Here is a 13,292-nt window from a genome sequence, read left to right as displayed (position 1 = left end):
ACACCAGCATTACTTACTGTTGATTGGTATCCTGTGGCCCAGTCTGTCTTTACTATTGTACGATTTGAAGGCCTTGGCCTGGACAACAACAGTTGTGAACCTTTACAGACTACTGTATTAGTATAACTGTTTCACAGTTGCATTACTCTGTTTATATGGATGCCAGTGTCTGAATAGCTATATGACATGGCATATAGAACTGTAATAGTACACAAATAAAGGTTTTCCATTTCTGCAAACCAGTGTGTGGTGTTTTTTTCCTATGACCTCTCTGTGGGTATATGTTGCAGGCAACAATTGTCATTTGTATGGGTGGCCCATACAGTGTCCAGTTGTTCAGGTGTGAACTGTAGGCATAGGAGCTGTACCATACTGTGTGCACCTTCTACATATGTGTCTTACTGTACATATCTCTACATGTGTATGTGTAGTCACATGTATATCTATATATATATATATATATATGTATATATATATATATATATATATATATATATATATATATATATATATATATATATATATATATATATATATATATATATATATATATATATATATATATATATATATATATATATATATATATATATATATATATATACACACACACACATTTATATATAAAATGTGTATATAAATGTGTATATATGTATATATATATATATATATATATATATATATATATATATATATATATATATATATATATGTGTGTGTGTGTGTGTGTGTGTGTGTGTGTGTGTGTGTGTGTATCTGTATATGCATATATGTGTCTGTGTATATGTATCCTGAGGATGTTGATAGCTTCCACATTTTATATTTCCTATGGGAGCCAGACTATACTGCATGATATAACAGCAACCACTAAGCACCAGAAAGCAGCAAAATGCAACCAAAGAGTGATCCACAAGTTTTATTGTAGCAAGTTCTTTTTTTTTCTGACGTCTTCGCTGTAGCCTTTATTGTACTGCATGATATGTTACCAATACCAGCCTGGTATCATACAGTGGGTTGTAGTACTGTTAACATCTTGTGCCCATGTCATGTTAGGTCCTGGTTATGGGATCTGTAACAATTGGTAGTGTATTGCAGGGCAGATGTGTTTGGCTGTGGGGGGGGGGGGTGGTATGCCTATTCCTACAAGACATATATTGTTTGGGGCCTCTCAACCCCATTAACAGTGCATGTGGACATATTTGTTTTTGTTAATCTACCATTCCTATCTACAGATGTGTGGCCATATATACCTATATAGACATATATATCTGCTTACATATATATATATAACTATGTCCGTATATACCTACATAGATATATATCTGCGCACATATATATATAACTTGCTGTGTATATGTAGACATATAGGTGTAGACATATATGTCGATGTAGGCATTTGCATGTATATATGTTATATATTTATATATATGTATATATTTCTAAATATTCATATATATGTATACATGTATATATATATATATATATATATATATATATATATATATATATAGATATATAGATAGATATATAGATACATATACATATATAGATATGTTGTATTTGTTTAGATATTAATATATTTACACACATACATACATCTAGATGTTGGCATACATTCTCTGTAATGCTGCATGACTGGGCTGTATTGTATGTTTCTGAAAACATCAGATTTATGTATATTTGGTATGGCTTAGTGGCAAATCACTTTGTCTGTGGTGTGTATGGTCCTGGGTTTGAGCCTTGCAGAGACTGTTTATTTTGTTGCTGGGCAGAACACAGGCCATTGGATACAGAGTGACAAAGGCACTTTAAAGCAGTTTTAAGCGGGTTTGTGCGGAGGTAAGTACTGCTAACTTCTGGTTACGGTTTCTTACACTCAGTTAGCTTCTAAATTGCTTAATCTGTGTAGGCAGTGCCTACCCCCATGCAAATGCACTTAAACATGCTTACTAGTGCTTAAATATGCTTACTACTGCTTATTTGTGCTTAAACCTGTTTGCTAGTGCCTTATTCATTATGACACTAACACCTCACACATGCATTTCCTGCAGAACTCCAGTTCATAAATATATGTTATTTAGTGGGTTTTGCAACAAAAATATTGGTTATAATGTGCTTTGCCATGTAAAATAGACTGTGCTGCAGCGGGACTTGAACCGGGAATGCACACTATTGCTGTGCTGCTTCATTTGCATATATCTTCCTTGTTATCCTCTTCAGACTTTTAAGCTGCTTTAACCATTGCTAAGTGATGGGTACACTCGCGCATCTACGGTTAGCTTCACTCAGATTTTAAAAAAAAAAAAGTAAAAGGGTTTCTTCATTTTATGTATATGTACTGTTGCTGTTGTACACATGGGGGACAGTTGGTGAGGATATGAGGACACTTATGAGCGGTCTCGCTCATTTCTTACCCCTTTCTGCTGTTCTACATTGCAGGGGCATGTTTATTCTAAGAGCTCTGCTCTAAGACACACCCCCTGCACTCTTACACGCTCCGTGTAAGCCTAGAGGCTCTGGCAGCACGCCTTATTAATATGCATGGTCCGTTGCCGTCCTGCTCCTAAATGGGTGCTTCCGTGCAGGACTAAGCTAGTCCTGCACGGAAGTTTAGTAAATCTGGGGGACTGAATTTCCACATTCCCTTTATTCAAGCAAACTTGCCACCTCACACCACTTCAATAGATATTGTTTTATGATCTGTAAAATGTATTGATTTATGAACATACATATTTCCTATAGATATGACTACACAATTAGTATGTGAACTACTACCCTCCATAAAAATAATGTTTTTAGGGGCTGTGATAGATTTGAATTCATTCATACATGGCAATGGTGAATTATTGGAGTGTCACATTCCTAACTGAACAGCAATTGCCTGGAGCTCAGAGTAATAGTATATTTAAATTTGAGAACAAAATATTTTAAACAGAAGAATGATTTTTTTTTTTTACTTACTTGCTCATTTTAAAGAATATTCCCACAATACAACTGCTTAATTGCAGCACTGAATGTCACAAACTCAGTATCACAATTAATTTGCATTGAAATAGTATTACGGTGTGTGGTCTGCCTTTCAAGCACCATAGGCTTGAGTTGTACAAGGGATCTGTCACAACTAGAGCTGTGGGTATGAAATGCAACACAATACAATTGGCACTGTGAGGGTTAGTAAATAAATCTAGTATTTTTGATAATTGTTCCAAAGATTTCAGATCATCTGTAAATGCTTTACATTTTTCTTCTATAGCAATTTAAGTATCCACAACACAGACTTTTATAACAAACAAAAAAGGTTAAATAAGTTTACACATATCTAAATGATGTTGCTTAGGCAGACAACCTAAAGAACAAAGCAGTGATGCTGAATGTTGCAGAGCAGTAGAAACCGAAATGTCGTGTTCCATAAAAATGTGAGGTACAGATAATTATGCAGTAATTTAAGTGGCCTAGTGCCAGTTTATCAATATAATAGGGTGGAACATGGGTATATACAGGATGTTAGAAAAGGGGAGAAGAGCAAACAGATGGAAACTCACAAAGGGAACAAATAGGGCTACTGCAGATTAAGTACTTTTGTTGGTGGAAGAGTCTCTTTTTATCATATTAAGAGAGATGGTTCAATAAATAATGTATCAAAGGGTAAGTTGGGTGAGGAAGGAGATAGCAGGTGCAGTCACACAAATATTAAACAGTACAAGCAATCAGAATAAATGGTGCTTAAGCATAGGGTGGACAAAGGATGGTCACTCTTATGCAGAGAGTGCACAAACAGTGATTGTGAGTACTAAGCAACACATATTTTATGGAACATGACACACTACGGGAGGGTCACAGAAATAAGGGGATAGGGTGGGGTATTGGAATAGTGGTGTGCCAGGAGACTCCAGAGGGCAGCCTGTCTAGAAGCCTTGTCATTGACTACACTTCAGTGGCCAGTGTTATGATGGTTTGAACAGTGGCTCTGTAAGACAAGGTACTTTTTTGCCTGTAGACATTGTAAGGCATGGTCGAGCATTTTGAAACATAATGTTTTTATTCACCCAATAACTGGTAAATGTTGTTCATTTAGGCCTTATGCAGGATTCTGACCCAGGTCAAGCAAAGGACAATGTGTATAAATCACCATATAAAAGCCAAGACATTCCTGCTACAGGTGATTGGATTCTTTTTCAAATTGCTGTGACATTGCAGTGCAGCATTAGAGGGGGCTGTTTTGCACTTGTGAGTTTACTATTCTTTGAATGAGATGTTAAATTGAGGTTGCGTCTGCTTCAGTTGGTGGTAGCTCAGGTGGATGTAAAAGATCCTAGGCTACCCATTGAAAAGAGAAGGGCAGATTCCCTGATGGTCTGGTCAGCTTTCATTTAGTAGTATAAATACCACCTTGGGTCTGCCTTGAAAAGATGCCACATATCAAGTGGAATGAACCCAATCAACAAAAGGATAAATAAATTAATAAATTAAATAAGATGTGAAATAAACCTGCATAGGGCAATCACAGTGGGTAGGTTACCCTCTTCCAAGCACTTAATAGAGACTGAGGAGTTATTGTTCTCCTTTGCTGCATTTCATTTCCTGGGGGGTCTTGATGGTGGTATGGGTTTGTTCAATCCTAGCCAAATCTCTGTGGGTGACAAAGCAGGTTAGTATTATCTACCTTAGGTTACCACATTGTTTTGTTATATGTGATTGGGGGTTGGTGTAATGGTTAAATTGTTTGACTTGCAGACACAAGGTACAGTGTTTGATTCACATCTTTGGAGAGAAACAGGCTAGGCTTAGAATGGCCTATTAAGAAAGCTAGCCTAGTTTATTTGTCTTTTTGGCTTTTTCCCAGTAAGGGGTCACCACAGTGGAACTCCAGTCCGCTAATGATTGGCAGTAGATTTTTACAAAATGCTGAGGTGCCAGCTCGATGCCAAACCTTCATCGAAGGCATGCCCATTTACGCACGCATGTCTTTCGAACGCTACCCAACCGCGGGGAGGATATGCAGATGCCATACAGAAGGCACTCCCAAGCCATGCCAAGAATCAAATGGGAGAACCTCTTGCTGTGAGGTAACAATGCTACCACCGTACCACAGCGACTATTAAGAAAGCTATCTTAGCAATTAGCTATAAAATTTTGATCGGACCTGGGACTGCTACTGTTGGGCATTTACTTCTCTCAAGTCAAGGCCAATGTCAATGGCCTCTGGCTGACTAAATATGCAGCTGACTGCAAACTAGAAGCTGTCATTAAATCATCCATCAACACAAATGTTCTGCAGGAAGGGCTGACACAGGCAAACTACTGATGTTGGAGCCATGGACTAATAATAATGCCAAGAAGTGCATAATAATATCCTTCAGGAAGTCATCCACTCCTTGTAGCTATCATATTGACAACACACCTCAAAATGTTCACCTAATAGTCGGGTACTTTGATACACACATAGACCATAATCTAACCATTGACCATCATGTTTCTACAGCAGTGAGGAAATCATTCTATGCTGTGCAGGTTATAAACAAAGGTATGGCATCTAGGGCCAAGGAAGTAATTGTTCCACTATGTTCTACATTCATCAGACCTGTCATTGAGTACAATGCCCCCTCTGGTATGTACCTAACCAGACATATCCAACAATTGGAACATCCACCGAAGTTCCTAACTAACAGAATACAAGGCGTAAGTAACATGTGTTAGGCAGACCGCCTCAAGACCCTATGCCTGAATTCTGTCTCCTACAGGCTGTTGATGGGAGATCTATGCCTGGCATACAGGACATTGCCAGACCCCACTCTGATGGACATCCTTCATATCTGCAAAACTAACAGCACCGGATTTACTCATTCTAAAGATGTGAACTTTGACTGTGATATAAATAGGACATGTTGGTGAGAGATATGTATCCCAGAGACTACACCTTCTCTGGAGTAGGCTCCCCCTCCATGTAAAGCAGAGTTTCTCCTTAATCCAATTCAGGTGTAACTTGGACAATTGGATAAGGAACAGGAAATTCATCCCTGTCCTAGGATCCTGCTTGCAAATGTTTCACCTCCCACTCCCCTGCTTGTACTTATCAAGGGTGTCAGCACTTGTCAGAGATTTGGGATGCAAAGGCCCTCAAGGTCATTAGCTTAGTAACTACCTATTCACATAAACACCTATGAACGTATGTGTGCTATGTGTAGGCTAAGCAGGTTGTCAACAGTCCCATTCCTCATCATAGGAACCTCTGGAATGCAATGGTAACCTGCTTCCCATCAAACTATGTGTGAATGACATAGTGCTCAACCTCTTGTCTTGAATAAGTGGAACAAATGAACAAAATGTGGAACACTTACTAACAACTTCAACTAAGTAGCTCATAGAATGCTTAGTATATGTCTCTTCATGCTGAAATATGTTCTTTTGATAAATTAATAATATTTCAATATGATTCACCATAGATACTTGTTTAAAAAAATTAACAATCATTGTGTATCAGACCTTTTCAGTGTGGAGTAGCATGAAACATACACTTTTTATGATTCAAGATGAGTAGCATTCCTCTTAATGAGGTACCACTGAGAGGTATGGAGAGCAAAAGCTGTTTGCTGCCTTTGCATACTTTGTCTGGAGTACTAAACTGGCATATGTCATTTGGTTCACTATGGTGTTTTTTCTCTTACTTGTTTGCAGGTATGAGTGGTGATGAGCAACAAGTGAGCAAAGCATAAAGGGCTGAAGTCTGGACAGATGATGTTAACATAGATATTTCATACTCAGGGAACACAGTGATACTGCCTGAGCCACATCTGGGTGCATAAGCACTTAACCATGAGAGTGTTCTCAAAGCCATGGGTACGAAAGCCACTGGAGCTATACAGGTTGAGAGCACAACATCCCCACAAAGTGAGAGACCTCCCATGGATGACAGCCCCAAGACATACTCCCTTTGGGTCTGCTTGTGCCGTAAGGTCAGATATGTGCACTGTCTCAATTGTAGGTATGTGGGTGAACCACTAAAGGCCAGCAGTACCGGAGTACCCAATACAAGCATACCTTTCACATTGCCTAAAATATGGAAGCCATGGTCAGAGTCAGTCAGCAGACACAGTAGCCTGTTATCCATGCACTATATGGCACTATGCAGTTCAACAGCATGATGAGTTCAATCAGCACTGTGTCAGCCTGGAGTACAGAGACAAAGAAATGACTGATCTACCATTTCTGCCAGCACCTCCATAAAAAGGATTATGAGTGACATTGTATCTGACACCTCTGGAAGTATGGTCCATGGACAAGGAAGGGTAAATACATGTGGTGGACAAAGGGTGTATATGACTGAAGGACTTTGCACGGTATGTGACATCCTTGCTAGAAGGGATTTCTAATGCCATACATGGCCAGTGTAGTGACCACAGGTCATGGTATGTAGAGACAACCTAACCCTGTCACAGGAGGAAGTGTTCCTCTGCAACCCCCAACCACCCAACCTATGAGGCTGCTGTCCTCTTCTACAGTGGTTTAATTCCAACACCCAGGTAGTACTGTAAATTACTGTTATTGTACCCAAATCTGTCACCTGTAAAAATGATACTGACTTATACCCACAGAATTCTCCAGCATGATTTGCAAATATGTGTTCTCTGCGTACATTATAACTAGACTATGCACCAAACAACACAGTGCACATTATAACTAGACTATGCACCAAACAACACAGTGCACATTATAACTAGACTATGTACCAGACACCACAGTGCACATTATAACTAGACTATGCACCAAACAACACAGTGCACATTATAACTAGACTATGCACCAGACAACACAGTGCACATTATAACTAGACTATGCACCAGACAACACAGTGCACATTATAACTAGACTATGCACCAAACAACACAGTGCACATTATAACTAGACTATGCACCAAACAACACAGTGCACATTATAACTAGACTGTGCACCAAACAGCACAGTGCACATTATAACTAGACTATGCACCAAACAACACAGTGTACATTATAACTAGACTATGCACCAGACAACACAGTGCACATTATAACTAGACTATGCAGCAAACAACACAGTGAACATTATAACTAGACTATGCAGCAAACAACACAGTGCACATTATAACTAGACTATGCAGCAAACAACACAGTGCACATTATAACTAGACTGTGCAGCAAACAACACAGTGCACATTATAACTAGACTGTGCACCAAACAACACAGTGCACATTATAACTAGACTATGCACCAAACAACACAGTGCACATTATAACTAGACTATGCAGCAAACAACACAGTGCACATTATAACTAGACTATGCAGCAAACAACACAGTGCACATTATAACTAGACTATGCAGCAAACAACACAGTGCACATTATAACTAGACTATGCAGCAAACAACACAGTGCACATTATAACTAGACTATGCAGCAAACAACACAGTGCAAATTATAACTAGACTATGCACCAGACAACACACATTATAACTAGACTATGCCAAACAACACAGTGCATATTATAACTAGACTATGCACCAAACAACACAGCGCACATTATAACTAGACTATGCACCAAACAACACAGTGCACATTATAACTAGACTATGCACCAGACAACACAGTGCACATTATAACTAGACTATGCACCAAACAACACAGTGCACATTATAACTAGACTATGCACCAGTCAACACAGTGCACATTATAACTAGACTATGCACCAGTCAACACAGTGCACATTATAACTAGACTATGCACCAGTCAACACAGTGCACATTATAACTAGACTAAGCACCAAACAACACAGTGCACATTATAACTAGACTATGCACCAAACAACACAGTGCACATTATAACTAGACTATGCACCAAACAACACAGTGCACATTATAACTAGACTATGCACCAGACAACACAGTCCACATTATAACTAGACTATGCACCAGACAACACAGTGCACATTATAACTAGACTATGCACCAAACAACACAGTGCACATTATAACTAGACAATGCACCAGACAACACAGTGCACATTATAACTAGACTATGCACCAAACAACACAGTGCACATTATAACTAGACTATGCACCAAATAACACAGTGCACATTATAACTAGACTATGCACCGAACAACACAGTGCACATTATAACTAGACTATGCACCAGACAACACAGTGCACATTATAACTAGACTATGCACCAGACAACACAGTGCACATTATAACTAGACTATGCACCAAGCAACACAGTGCACATTATAACTAGACTATGCACCAGACAACACAGTGCACATTATAAATAGACTATGCACCAAACAACACAGTTCACATTATAACTAGACTATGCACCAAACAACACAGTGCACATTATAACTAGACTATGCACCAGACAACACAGTGCACATTATAACTAGACTATGCACCAGGCAACATAGTGCACATTATAACTAGACTATGCACCAAACAACACAGTGAACATTATAACTAGACTATGCACCAGACAACACAGTGCACATTATAACTAGACTATGCACCAAACAACACAGTGCACATTATAACTAGACTATGCACCAAACAACACAGTGCACATTATAACTAGACTATGTACCAGACAGCACAGTGCACATTATAACTAGACTATGCACCAAACAACACAGTGCACATTATAATTAGACTATGCACCAGACAACACAGTGCACATTATAACTAGACTATGCACCAAACAACACAGTGCACATTATAACGAGACTATGCACCAGACAACACAGTGCACATTATATCTAGACTATGCACCAAACAACACAGTGCACATTATAACTAGACTATGCAGCAAACAACACAGTGCACATTATAACTTGATTATGCAGCAAACAACACAGTGCACATTATAACTAGACTATGCACCAGACAACACAGTGCACATTATAACTAGACTATGCACCAGACAACACAGTGCACATTATAACTAGACTATGCACCAGACAACACAGTGCACATTATAACTAGACTATGCACCAAACAACACAGTGCACATTATAACTAGACTATGCACCAAACAACACAGTGCACATTATAACTAGACTGTGCACCAAACAGCACAGTGCACATTATAACTATACTATGCACCAAACAACACAGTGTACATTATAACTAGACTATGCACCAGACAACACAGTGCACATTATAACTAGACTATGCAGCAAACAACACAGTGCACATTATAACTAGACTATGCAGCAAACAACACAGTGCACATTATAACTAGACTATGCAGCAAACAACACAGTGCACATTATAACTAGACTGTGCAGCAAACAACACAGTGCACATTATAACTAGACTATGCACCAAACAACACAGTGCACATTATAACTAGACTATGCACCAAACAACACAGTGCACATTATAACTAGACTATGCAGCAAACAACACAGTGCACATTATAACTAGACTATGCAGCAAACAACACAGTGCACATTATAACTAGACTATGCAGCAAACAACACAGTGCACATTATAACTAGACTATGCAGCAAACAACACAGTGCACATTATAACTAGACTATGCAGCAAACAACACAGTGCAAATTATAACTAGACTATGCACCAGACAACACAGCGCACATTATAACTAGACTATGCACCAAACAACACAGTGCATATTATAACTAGACTATGCACCAAACAACACAGCGCACATTATAACTAGACTATGCACCAAACAACACAGTGCACATTATAACTAGACTATGCACCAGACAACACAGTGCACATTATAACTAGACTATGCACCAAACAACACAGTGCACATTATAACTAGACTATGCACCAGTCAACACAGTGCACATTATAACTAGACTATGCACCAGTCAACACAGTGCACATTATAACTAGACTATGCACCAGTCAACACAGTGCACATTATAACTAGACTAAGCACCAAACAACACAGTGCACATTATAACTAGACTATGCACCAAACAACACAGTGCACATTATAACTAGACTATGCACCAAACAACACAGTGCACATTATAACTAGACTATGCACCAGACAACACAGTCCACATTATAACTAGACTATGCACCAGACAACACAGTGCACATTATAACTAGACTATGCACCAGACAACACAGTGCACATTATAACTAGACAATGCACCAGACAACACAGTGCACATTATAACTAGACTATGCACCAAACAACACAGTGCACATTATAACTAGACTATGCACCAAATAACACAGTGCACATTATAACTAGACTATGCACCAAACAACACAGTGCACATTATAACTAGACTATGCACCAGACAACACAGTGCACATTATAACTAGACTATGCACCAGACAACACAGTGCACATTATAACTAGACTATGCACCAAGCAACACAGTGCACATTATAACTAGACTATGCACCAGACAACACAGTGCACATTATAAATAGACTATGCACCAAACAACACAGTTCACATTATAACTAGACTATGCACCAAACAACACAGTGCACATTATAACTAGACTATGCACCAGACAACACAGTGCACATTATAACTAGACTATGCACCAGGCAACATAGTGCACATTATAACTAGACTATGCACCAAACAACACAGTGAACATTATAACTAGACTATGCACCAGACAACACAGTGCACATTATAACTAGACTATGCACCAAACAACACAGTGCACATTATAACTAGACTATGCACCAAACAACACAGTGCACATTATAACTAGACTATGTACCAGACAGCACAGTGCACATTATAACTAGACTATGCACCAAACAACACAGTGCACATTATAATTAGACTATGCACCAGACAACACAGTGCACATTATAACTAGACTATGCACCAAACAACACAGTGCACATTATAACGAGACTATGCACCAGACAACACAGTGCACATTATATCTAGACTATGCACCAAACAACACAGTGCACATTATAACTAGACTATGCAGCAAACAACACAGTGCACATTATAACTTGATTATGCAGCAAACAACACAGTGCACATTATAACTAGACTATGCACCAGACAACACAGTGCACATTATAACTAGACTATGCAGCAAACAACACAGTGCACTTTATAATTAGACTATGCACCAGACAACACAGTGCACATTATAACTAGACTATGCACCAAACAACACAGTGCACATTATAACGAGACTATGCACCAGACAACACAGTGCACATTATATCTAGACTATGCACCAAACAACACAGTGCACATTATAACTAGACTATGCAGCAAACAACACAGTGCACATTATAACTTGATTATGCAGCAAACAACACAGTGCACATTATAACTAGACTATGCACCAGACAACACAGTGCACATTATAACTAGACTATGCAGCAAACAACACAGTGCACATTATAACTAGACTATGCAGCAAACAACACAGTGCACATTATAACTAGACTGTGCAGCAAACAACACAGTGCACATTATAACTAGACTATGTACCAGACAGCACAGTGCACATTATAACTAGACTATGCACCAAACAACACAGTGCACATTATAACTAGACTATGCACCAAACAACACAGTGCACATTATAATGAGACTATGCACCAGACAACACAGTGCACATTATATCTAGACTATGCACCAAACAACACAGTGCACATTATAACTAGACTATGCACCAAACAACACAGTGCACATTATAACGAGACTATGCACCAGACAACACAGTGCACATTATATCTAGACTATGCACCAAACAACACAGTGCACATTATAACTAGACTATGCAGCAAACAACACAGTGCACATTATAACTAGACTATGCACCAGACAACACAGTGCACATTATAACTAGACTATGCACCAAACAACACAGTGCACATTATAACTAGACTATGCACCAGACAACACAGTGCACATTATAACTAGACTATGCACCAAACAGCACAGTGCACATTATAACTAGACTATGCACCAGACAACACAGTGCACATTATAACTAGACTATGCACCAAACAACACAATGCACATTATAACGAGACTATGCACCAGACAACACAGTGCACATTATATCTAGACTATGCACCAAACAACACAGTGCACATTATAACTAGACTATGCAGCAAACAACACAGTGCACATTATAACTTGATTATGCAGCAAACAACACAGTGCACATTATAACTAGACTATGCACCAGACAACACAGTGCACATTATAACTAGACTGTGCGCCAAACAACACAGCCTGGTACTAATACTACTTTCATTATGTTATTCTGCTTTGTCAGTTT

The sequence above is a fragment of the Protopterus annectens genome, chromosome 1.part1, assembly GCF_019279795.1.
Source record: "Protopterus annectens isolate FY-2018-M chromosome 1.part1, PAN1.0, whole genome shotgun sequence".
Classification (NCBI taxonomy): domain Eukaryota; kingdom Metazoa; phylum Chordata; order Ceratodontiformes; family Protopteridae; genus Protopterus; species Protopterus annectens.
Note: the sequence above shows the minus strand (reverse complement) of the source record.